The sequence below is a fragment of the Salmo salar genome, chromosome 16 (assembly GCF_965601325.2).
Source record: "Salmo salar chromosome 16, fSalSal1, whole genome shotgun sequence".
NCBI classification, from domain to species: Eukaryota; Metazoa; Chordata; class Actinopteri; order Salmoniformes; family Salmonidae; genus Salmo; species Salmo salar.
Window position 1 is genome coordinate 95,443,271 of NC_138306.1, and position 10,518 is coordinate 95,453,788.

The window sequence follows — 10,518 nt, forward strand, 5'->3', positions numbered from 1 at the left end:
ACTGTCTGAGCTCTAAACCTGGCCTAGGGCGAGTTACTGTCTGTCTGAGCTCTAAACCTGGCCTAGTGTGACTCACTGTCTGTCTGAGCTCTAAACCTGGCCTAGTGCGAGTCACTGACTGACTGACTGACTGACTGACTGACTGACTGACTGACTGTCTGTCTGTCTGTCTGTCTGTCTGTCTGTCTGTTTCTTTTTAAAGTAGGGTATTATATTCTATACAACATATTGGGAAAGCGGATTCATGTTAGCAGGAATCCAACTACTTCCATTTCCCTGACTGGCAGCGTTTGATCATGAAGTGTCGTCCTTCCACACCATATGTTTCTGTCACACACACACACACACACACACACACACACACACCCTCCTGGGCACCTAAAATTAATTTCTATTCAAAATAATCTATTTTCCCCAACCTTAACCCGTAACCTCCTACCCTAATTCTAATCCTTATTGTAACCCTAAACCTTCTAAGCTTCAAATTGGGACGAGGGAGAATTTTTTTCCTTGTTTTACTATCCTTGTCAGAGCTTTCTGAGATTGTAGGTCCCCACAAGGATAGAAGAACCAACACACACACACACACACACACACACACACACACACACACACACACACACACACACACACACACACACACACACACACACACACACACACGACACACACACACACACACACCTGTTTCTGACATATCACTGTCGGCTCCACAGATTGGCTAACAAGCAGGATCGGGACGGGGCATTGGCTGAGGCAGACATCATCGAGAACCTGTCGTTGGAGAAGCTCGTGAACGAGAACAAGTGTCTCTGTCAGATCGTGAGTGATGCTGTGGTTTGTCTCTCGATACTTCACCTGTTGTAACTGCAGTACTGTGGCTATGAGGCAGTACCTTGTAATACTTCACCTGTAGTAACTGCAGTACTGTGGCTATGAGGCCGTACCTTGTAATACTTCACCTGTAGTAACTGCAGTACTGTGGCTATGAGGCTGTACCTTGTAATACTTCACCTGCAGTACTGTGGCTATGAGGCTGTACCTTGTAATACTTCACCTGTAGTAACTGCAGTACTGTGGCTATGAGGCTGTACCTTGTAATACTTCACCTGTAGTAACTGCAGTACTGTGGCTATGAAGCTGTACCTTGTAATACTTCACCTGCAGTACTGTGGCTATGAGGCCGTACCTTGTAATACTTCACCTGTAGTAACTGCAGTACTGTGGCTATGAGGCTGTACCTTGTAATACTTCACCTGCAGTACTGTGGCTATGAGGCCGTACCTTGTAATACTTCACCTGTAGTAACTGCAGTACTGTGGCTATGAGGCCGTACCTTGTAATACTTCACCTGTAGTAACTGCAGTACTGTGGCTATGAGGCAGTACCTTGTAATACTTCACCTGTAGTAACTGCAGTACTGTGGCTATGAGGCCGTACCTTGTAATACTTCACCTGTAGTAACTGCAGTACTGTGGCTATGAGACTGTACCTTGTAATACTTCAGCTGCAGTACTGTGGCTATGAGGCAGTACCTTGTAATACTTCACCTGTAGTAACTGCAGTACTGTGGCTATGAGGCTGTACCTTGTAATACTTCAGCTGCAGTACTGTGGCTATGAGGCAGTACCTTGTAATACTTCACCTGTAGTAACTGCAGTACTGTGGCTATGAGGCTGTACCTTGTAATACTTCACCTGCAGTACTGTGGCTATGAGGCAGTACCTTGTAATACTTCACCTGTAGTAACTGCAGTACTGTGGCTATGAGGCAGTACCTTGTAATACTTCACCTGTAGTAACTGCAGTACTGTGGCTATGAGGCTGTACCTTGTAATACTTCACCTGTAGTAACTGCATTACTGTGGCTATGAGGCCGTACCTTGTAATACTTCACCTGTAGTAACTGCAGTACTGTGGCTATGAGGCTGTACCTTGTAATACTTCACCTGTAGTAACTGCAGTACTGTGGCTATGAGGCTGTACCTTGTAATACTTCACCTGTAGTACTGTGGCTATGAGGCTGTACCTTGTAATACTTCACCTGCAGTACTGTGGCTATGAGGCTGTACCTTGTAATACTTCACCTGCAGTACTGTGGCTATGAGGCAGTACCTTGTAATACTTCACCTGTAGTAACTGCAGTACTGTGGCTATGAGGCTGTACCTTGTAATACTTCACCTGTAGTACTGTTGCTATGAGGCCGTACGTTGTTGCAGCTGGTCAGGATTGTGTGTTCTTAATACATTTATATTAGCAAAGAGTTCCTCCAGGTTTCAACAATAACACCCGTGTTGTTCTCCATCTTGTGAGAATAGCTGTCTAATAAAATACGAGTTAATAAATCAAATGTTGTGTGACATGAAATCCTCTCCGTCTCTCTAGCCGTCTGACTTCCTGTGTGTTTTTCAGGAGCCGTGTTCTGCCGTTCTGGCCTATGGTAAGAAGGGAGACAAGTCCATCAAGAACGGACTCAACTGGCTGCTCAACAACATAGCTAATGACTACGAAGCCATCTCTGAACGCGTCCACCAGGACACGGCCGAACAGAGAGCTCAGGAGGAACAGGAGAAGAGAGAGAGACAGGAGAGAGTGCGAAGGATACGGGAGGAGAGGTGAGGAGGAGGAGGAGAGAGGAACTTTACTGACTTTACAATGCCCCTGGGGACTTTGTGTTGCAGTATCATGTACATGTTTAAAATGGCGGTTAAGAAAGAGAGCAGGGACAATACAGTAGACAATAGGAGAGATATCACACCTTAGAGACAGGATCATTAACCAGCTGATTAGGAGAGATATCACACCTTAGTGACAGGATCATTAACCAGCTGATTAGGAGAGATATCCACCTTAGTGACGGGATTATTAACCAGCTGATTAGGGATCATTAACCAGCTGATTAGGGATCATTAACCAGCTGATTAGGGATCATTAACCAGCTGATTAGGAGAGATATCACACCTTAGAGACAGGATCATTAACCAGCTGATTAGGGATCATTAACCAGCTGATTAGGGATCATTAACCAGCTGATTAGGGATCATTAACCAGCTGATTAGGGATCATTAACCAGCTGATTAGGGATCATTAACCAGCTGATTAGGAGAGATATCGCACCTTAGAGACAGGATCATTAACCAGCTGATTAGGGATCATTAACCAGCTGATTAGGGATCATTAACCAGCTGATTAGGGATCATTAACCAGCTGATTAGGGATCATTAACCAGCTGATTAGGAGAGATATCCACCTTAGTGACAGGATCATTAACCAGCTGATTAGGGATCATTAACCAGCTGATTAGGGATCATTAACCAGCTGATTAGGGATCATTAACCAGCTGATTAGGGATCATTAACCAGCTGATTAGGAGAGATATCCACCTTAGTGACAGGAACATTAACCAGCTGATTAGGGATCATTAACCAGCTGATTAGGGATCATTAACCAGCTGATTAGGAGAGATATCCACCTTAGTGACAGGATCATTAACCAGCTGATTAGGGATCATTAAATCAAATCAAATCAAATGTATTTATATAGCCCTTCGTACATCAGCTGATATCTCAAAGTGCTGTACAGAAACCCAGCCTAAAACCCCAAACAGCAAGCAATGCAGGTGTAGAAGCACGGTGGCTAGGAAAAACTCCCTAGAAAGGCCAGAACCTAGGAAGAAACCTAGAGAGGAACCAGGCTATGAGGGGTGGCCAGTCCTCTTCTGGCTGTGCCGGGTAGAGAGGAACCAGGCTATGAGGGGTGGCCAGTCCTCTTCTGGCTGTGCAGGGTGGATATTATAACAGAACATGGTCAAGATGTTAAAATGTTCATAAATGACCAGCATGGTCAAATAATAATAATCATAGTAGTTGTCGAGGGTGCAACAAGCACGTCAGGGTTCCATAGCCGCAGGCAGAACAGTTGAAACTGGAGCAGCAGCACGGCCAGGTGGACTGGGGACAGCAAGGAGTCATCATACCAGGTAGTCCTGAGGCATGGTCCTAGGGCTCAGGTCCTCCGAGAGAAAGACAGAAAGAGAGAATTAGAGAGAGCATATTTAAATTCACACAGGACACCGGATAAGACAATAGAAATACTCCAGATGTAACAGACTGACCCTAGCCCCCCGACACATAAACTACTGCAGCATAAATACTGGAGGCTGAGACAGGAGGGATCAGAAGACACTGTGGCCCCATCCGATGATACCCCCGGACAGGGCCAAACAGGCAGGATAACCAGCTGATTAGGGATCATTAACCAGCTGATTAGGAGAGATATCCACCTTAGTGACAGGATCATTAACCAGCTGATTAGGGATCATTAACCAGCTGATTAGGAGAGATATCCACCTTAGTGACAGGATCATTAACCAGCTGATTAGGGATCATTAACCAGCTGATTAGGGATCATTAACCAGCTGATTAGGGATCATTAACCAGCTGATTAGGAGAGATATCCACCTTAGTGACAGGAACATTAACCAGCTGATTAGGGATCATTAACCAGCTGATTAGGGATCATTAACCAGCTGATTAGGAGAGATATCCACCTTAGTGACAGGATCATTAACCAGCTGATTAGGGATCATTAAATCAAATCAAATCAAATGTATTTATATAGCCCTTCGTACATCAGCTGATATCTCAAAGTGCTGTACAGAAACCCAGCCTAAAACCCCAAACAGCAAGCAATGCAGGTGTAGAAGCACGGTGGCTAGGAAAAACTCCCTAGAAAGGCCAGAACCTAGGAAGAAACCTAGAGAGGAACCAGGCTATGAGGGGTGGCCAGTCCTCTTCTGGCTGTGCCGGGTAGAGAGGAACCAGGCTATGAGGGGTGGCCAGTCCTCTTCTGGCTGTGCAGGGTGGATATTATAACAGAACATGGTCAAGATGTTAAAATGTTCATAAATGACCAGCATGGTCAAATAATAATAATCATAGTAGTTGTCGAGGGTGCAACAAGCACGTCAGGGTTCCATAGCCGCAGGCAGAACAGTTGAAACTGGAGCAGCAGCATGGCCAGGTGGACTGGGGACAGCAAGGAGTCATCATACCAGGTAGTCCTGAGGCATGGTCCTAGGGCTCAGGTCCTCCGAGAGAAAGACAGAAAGAGAGAATTAGAGAGAGCATATTTAAATTCACACAGGACACCGGATAAGACAATAGAAATACTCCAGATGTAACAGACTGACCCTAGCCCCCCGACACATAAACTACTGCAGCATAAATACTGGAGGCTGAGACAGGAGGGATCAGAAGACACTGTGGCCCCATCCGATGATACCCCCGGACAGGGCCAAACAGGCAGGATAACCAGCTGATTAGGGATCATTAACCAGCTGATTAGGAGAGATATCCACCTTAGTGACAGGATCATTAACCAGCTGATTAGGGATCATTAACCAGCTGATTAGGGATCATTAACCAGCTGATTAGGGATCATTAACCAGCTGATTAGGAGAGATATCCACCTTAGTGACAGGATCATTAACCAGCTGATTAGGGATCATTAACCAGCTGATTAGGGAACATTAACCAGCTGATTAGGGATTATTAACCAGCTGATTAGGAGAGATATCTCACCTTAGTGACAGGAACATTAACCAGCTGATTAGGGATCATTAACCAGCTGATTAGGGATCATTAACCAGCTGATTAGGGATCATTAACCAGCTGATTAGGGATCATTAACCAGCTGATTAGGAGAGATATCCACCTTAGTGACAGGAACATTAACCAGCTGATTAGGGAACATTAACCAGCTGATTAGGGATCATTAACCAGCTGATTAGGAGAGATATCCACCTTAGTGACAGGATCATTAACCAGCTGATTAGGAGAGATATCCACCTCAGTGACAGGATCATTAACCAGCTGATTAGGGATCATTAACCAGCTGATTAGGAGAGATATCCACCATAGTGACAGGATCATTAACCAGCTGATTAGGGATCATTAACCAGCTGATTAGTGATCATTAACCAGCTGATTAGGGATCATTAACCAGCTGATTAGGAGAGATATCCACCTTAGTGACAGGAACATTAACCAGCTGATTAGGGATCATTAACCAGCTGATTAGGAGAGATATCTCACCTTAGTGACGGGATCATTAACCAGCTGAATTTTAGGCTGTCATTGAAAATATAATTATTTCTTAACTGACTTGTCTAGTTACATTTTAGGTAAAAAATAACGGTCCCTGTTCCCAGAGACCGTCAGGAGAAAGAGGAGGCGGAGAGGGAAGGTCGGACACTGCAGGAGGAGGAGGAGGAGACTGACGACGCCACCATACCCAGCCCTTTCCAGCCAATAGGCAACGTCATCAATGAGGTGTGGAATACACTGGGCCAATCAGCATCACTTCTGTTCATTTGTTTTGAAATGGCACCCTATGTAGTGCACTAGTTTTTACCAGAACCCCTCGTTGTAGTGCCCCCCTTTAGGGAATAGGGTGCCATTTGAGCCGCACTGTCAATGGGTTGGGTGGTTCCATCTGTATTAGTGCCCTGGGGTGTTTCCATCTGTATTAGTGCCCTGGGGTGTTTCCATCTGTATTAGTGCCCTGGGATGTTTCCATCTGTATTAACGCCATGGGGTGTTTCCATCTGTATTAGTGCCCTGGGGTGTTTCCATCTGTATTAGTGCCCTGGGGTGTTTCCATCTGTATTAGTGCCCTTGGGTGTTTCCATCTGTATTAGTGCCCTGGGGTGTTTCCATCTGTATTAGTGCCCTGGGGTGTTTCCATCTGTATTAACGCCATGGGGTGTTTCCATCTGTATTAACGCCCTGGGGTGTTTCCATCTGTATTACCGCCATGGGGTGTTTCCATCTGTATTAACGCCATGGGGTGTTTCCATCTGTATTAACGCCATGGGGTGTTTCCATCTGTATTAATGCCATGGGGTGTTTCCATCTGTATTAATGCCATGGGGTGTTTCCATCTGTATTAATGCCATGGGGTGTGTCCATCTGTATTAACACCATGGGGTGTTTCCATCTGTATTAACACCATGGGGTGTTTCCATCTGTATTAACACCATGGGGTGTTTCCATCTGTATTAACGCCCTGGGGTGTTTCCATCTGTATTAACGCCCTGGGGTGTTTCCATCTGTATTAACGCCATGGGGTGTTTCCATCTGTATTAGTGCCCTGGGGTGTTTCCATCTGTATTAACGCCATGGGGTGTTTCCATCTGTATTAATGCCATGGGGTGTTTCCATCTGTATTAGTGCCCTGGGGTGTTTCCATCTGTATTAATGCCATGGGGTGTTTCCATCTGTATTAGTGCCCTGGGGTGTTTCCATCTGTATTAATGCCATGGGGTGTTTCCATCTGTATTAGTGCCCTGGGGTGTTTCCATCTGTATTAACGCCCTGGGGTGTTTCCATCTGTATTAGTGCCCTGGGGTGTTTCCATCTGTATTAGTGCCCTGGGGTGTTTCCATCTGTATTAACGCCATGGGGTGTTTCCATCTGTATTAACGCCCTGGGGTGTTTCCATCTGTATTACCGCCATGGGGTGTTTCCATCTGTATTAACGCCCTGGGGTGTTTCCATCTGTATTAGTGCCATGGTGTTTCCATCTGTATTAACGCCATGGGGTGTTTCCATCTGTATTAATGCCATGGGGTGTTTCCATCTGTATTAACGCCATGGGGTGTTTCCATCTGTATTAATGCCATGGGGTGTTTCCATCTGTATTAGTGCCCTGGGGTGTTTCCATCTGTATTAATGCCATGGGGTGTTTCCATCTGTATTAGTGCCCTGGGGTGTTTCCATCTGTATTAATGCCATGGGGTGTTTCCATCTGTATTAGTGCCCTGGGGTGTTTCCATCTGTATTAACGCCATGGGGTGTTTCCATCTGTATTAACGCCATGGGGTGTTTCCATCTGTATTAACGCCCTGGGGTGTTTCCATCTGTATTAACGCCATGGGGTGTTTTCATCTGTATTAACGCCATGGGGTGTTTCCATCTGTATTAACGCCATGGGGTGTTTCCATCTGTATTAGCGCCCTGGGGTGTTTCCATCTGTATTAATGGGTGTGTGCCATGTGTGTTCCATCCATGCAGAATGAAGACAAGCTGAAGAAGAGACAGACAGGAGGGCAGGGGGGAGGTGCCAACGATGCGAGCGAAGGAAGGCAGGAGGAAGAGGAGAGGAAGAGGACAGCGAGAGACAGACTCCAGAGAGCGGTGCAGTATCAGTGGAGCAGACTAAGAAGAAGACTAGTACACTGAGACTGAAGAGGAAGCACAGAGTGGATCCTCTGAGGACGGAGGAGACAGCGGCCCCTGAGAGCCCCACACCTCCACCACTTCCTGGTGAGAGAGACACACTTTTAATCCTGACGTAGGTGTGGCAGACCAATGACTGGGCTGGAACACAGTTTAATCTATTTAGACCAATGACTGACTTGCTTTGTTATAGTGGGATGGACTACTGCTAATAATCTATTTAGTTGATGTTATGATGGACTACTGCTAATAATCTATTTAGTTGATGTTATGATGGACTACTACTAATAATCTATTTAGTTGATGTTATAGTGGGATGGACTACTACTAATAATCTATTTAGTTGATGTTATGATGGACTACTACTAATAATCTATTTAGTTGATGTTATGATGGACTACTACTAATAATCTATTTAGTTGATGTATAGTGGGATGGACTACTACTAATAATCTATTTAGTTGATGTTATAGTGGGATGGACTACTACTAATAATCTATTTAGTTGTTGTTATAGTGGGATGGACTACTACTAATAATCTATTTAGTTGATGTTATGATGGACTACTACTAATAATCTATTTAGTTGATGTTATGATGGACTACTACTAATAATCTATTTAGTTGATGTTATGATGGACTACTACTAATAATCTATTTAGTTGATGTTATGATGGGCTACTACTAATAATCTATTTAGTTGATGTTATGATGGACTACTGCTAATAATCTATTTAGTTGATGTTATGATGGACTACTACTAATAATCTATTTAGTTGATGTTATGATGGACTACTGCTAATAATCTATTTAGTTGATGTTATGATGGACTACTGCTAATAATCTATTTAGTTGATGTTATGATGGACTACTACTAATAATCTATTTAGTTGATGTTATGATGGACTACTACTAATAATCTATTTAGTTGATGTTATAGTGGGATGGACTACTGCTAATAATCTATTTAGTTGATGTTATAGTGGGATGGACTACTACTAATAATCTATTTAGTTGATGTTATGATGGACTACTACTAATAATCTATTTAGTTGATGTTATGATGGACTACTACTAATAATCTATTTAGTTGATGTTATGATGGACTACTACTAATAATCTATTTAGTTGATGTTATGATGGACTACTGCTAATAATCTATTTAGTTGATGTTATGATGGACTACTACTAATAATCTATTTAGTTGATGTTATAGTGGGATGGGCTACTACTAACCATGTGTTTTGTTGTTATAGTGGGATGGGCTACTCCCATAATGTCTCGGCTTCCCAAGCTGGAGCCTCTTGGCGACCGGAGTTGTTCTGGTAATGATGTTTACAGTGAAACTCCACCACCACTCCACTGCTGTATGTTAACCACTAACTAACTACTAACTAACCACTAACTAACCCCTAACTAACTACTAACTAACCCCTAACTAACCCCTAACTAACTAACTACTAACTAACTACTAACTAACTACTAACTAACTACTAACTTACCACTAACTAACTACTAACTAACCCCTAACTAACTACTAACTAACTACTAACTAACCCCTAACTAACCCCTAACTAACCCTACTAACTAACTACTAACTAACCCCTAACTAACTACTAACTAACCACTAACTAACCACTAACTAACCACTAACTAACCACTAACTAACCACTAACTAACTACTAACTAACCCTTAACTAACTACTAACTAACTACTAACTAACCCCTAACTAACTACTAACTAACTACTAACTAACTAACTACTAACTAACTACTAACTAACTACTAACTAACTACTAACTAACCCCTAACTAACTACTAACTAACTACTAACTAACCCCTAACTAACCCCTAACTAACCCCTAACTAACCACTAACTAACCACTAACTAACCACTAACTAACCACTAACTAACTACTAACTAACCACTAACTAACCACTAACTAACTACTAACTAACTACTAACTAACTACTAACTAACCACTAACTAACCACTAACTAACCCCTAACTAACCACTAACTAACTACTAACTAACTACTAACTAACTACTAACTAACCACTAACTAACTAACTAACTACTAACTAACTACTAACTAACTACTAACTAACCCCTAACTAACCCCTAACTAACTACTAACTAACCCCTAACTAACTACTAACTAACCACTAACTAACCACTAACTAACCCCTAACTAACCCCTAACTAACCCCTAACTAACTACTAACTAACCACTAACTAACTACTAACTAACCACTAACTAACCACTAACTAACCACT

The 10,518-nt window shown here is 43.2% G+C and overlaps 1 pseudogene across 1 annotated transcript in view; it reads left to right on the plus strand.

The window, feature by feature from the left end:
- Window positions 1-10,518, plus strand: part of LOC123727919 (ADP-ribosylation factor-like protein 13B) — a 38,201-nt pseudogene that overhangs the window by 18,655 nt on the left and 9,028 nt on the right. The window contains exons 5-9 of the transcript XR_014381027.1: window positions 717-822; window positions 2,413-2,615; window positions 6,212-6,332; window positions 8,076-8,327; window positions 9,496-9,564. The product of XR_014381027.1 is annotated as an ADP-ribosylation factor-like protein 13B (transcript). The remainder of the gene's footprint in view (window positions 1-716; window positions 823-2,412; window positions 2,616-6,211; window positions 6,333-8,075; window positions 8,328-9,495; window positions 9,565-10,518) is intronic.